The following is a 1,180-nucleotide window of genomic DNA, read 5'->3' as shown; positions in this document are numbered from 1 at the left end:
AGCTGCAGTAAGTTTGGAAGCACGGTTTGGAATTGTCTCGCTGCAGTACATGACATAGATGACGCGCACTCCCTCAAAGTCAGCATGCCAGTGTGTCTGGCAATGGGTCCGCCTTTTCTGTTATGCTTCTGTTCCACGCTAAGAGCTGTCAGTTTTTGGATTCGCTGGAGTGCTGAGGGGTTAACACAATTTGTGTGGTATTTTTCTTCAGGCCAAAATCCACCCTCCAGGAAAAATAGCCAAACGCTCTAATTGAGTAACAAACAGCACGCGTTTTTTAGCAAATGGTCTATTCAAGCTGGTGTCAGCTTCTGGAGCGTCTCAGAGTTGCCAAGCACGGAAACAGACCCTGCTATCTAACTTGCCACTGCTAAACAGATAACCGAAATTAATCTAACCAATATTTGCCAAATTTTGTCCCTTATCTCTCCGAATCCTTTCAGTTGTCTTTGAAATGTTGTGAGCGCACCAGTCTCTGACATTAAATATGACAATTCATTCTGTACACACGGAAATGGTTGTGTGTAAAACAACTGTCCCTCACATCCCCTTTAAATATTACTGTTCTCACATTTAACCAATGTTATCTCGCTTTGAACTCATGTGCCTTGTGAAAAAATACTCCCTGACTCTTTTCTCTGTCCGTCTGCCTCATGACTTTATAAAATTCTGTAAGGCCATTCCTCAGCCCTGAAGCTCCAGGGAAAACTGTCGAAGTCTATTCAGCTTCGTGCTATTGTCCAAACAGTGCAAACCTTGGAAACCCTTTCAAATACTTTCGAAATTGCACCACGTTCATTATTCAATGCGCGATCTGTTAGTGCCTGAAGTGAAGCGATGCTGAAACACTAGTAATGACAATTTTGACATTCTGTTTCTGTAATCTGTAAGGTTGCGTGGCCGAGTGGTGTCAGGCGCTGGATTTAAGCTCCAGTCTCTATCGAGTCGTGGGTTCGAATCCCACCGCTACCAAGATAACTGATGTTCTACTGCCCAGTTGAACATAAGCAGAAGCTGAGCACGCCCTATGTGTTTGCAGCTGCTCTGGACTGACTCTGAAAACAGTGTGAGTCCTTGCTGTCGGACTCTCCTCAATCCCTCTGCTTTCGGAGATCTGCATGGCCAGTTTCTGTATCTCAAATAGTCAGCTCATTTGTCTGAAAGTTTGGTGGTTCGAGCC

At 44.7% G+C, this 1,180-nt stretch overlaps 1 non-coding gene across 1 annotated transcript; it reads left to right on the top strand.

Annotated features, from left to right (window-relative positions):
* Positions 1-890: 890 nt before the first annotated feature.
* Positions 891-972, top strand: trnal-uaa (transfer RNA leucine (anticodon UAA)). Its single transcript has one exon. It is a non-coding gene; the product is annotated as a tRNA-Leu (tRNA).
* Positions 973-1,180: the final 208 nt, after the last annotated feature.

Source organism: Chiloscyllium punctatum, chromosome 47, assembly GCF_047496795.1.
Source record: "Chiloscyllium punctatum isolate Juve2018m chromosome 47, sChiPun1.3, whole genome shotgun sequence".
NCBI classification, from domain to species: domain Eukaryota; kingdom Metazoa; phylum Chordata; class Chondrichthyes; order Orectolobiformes; family Hemiscylliidae; genus Chiloscyllium; species Chiloscyllium punctatum.
The sequence above is the reverse complement of the archived record's forward strand: the minus strand, read 5'-3'. Positions and strand labels throughout refer to the sequence as shown.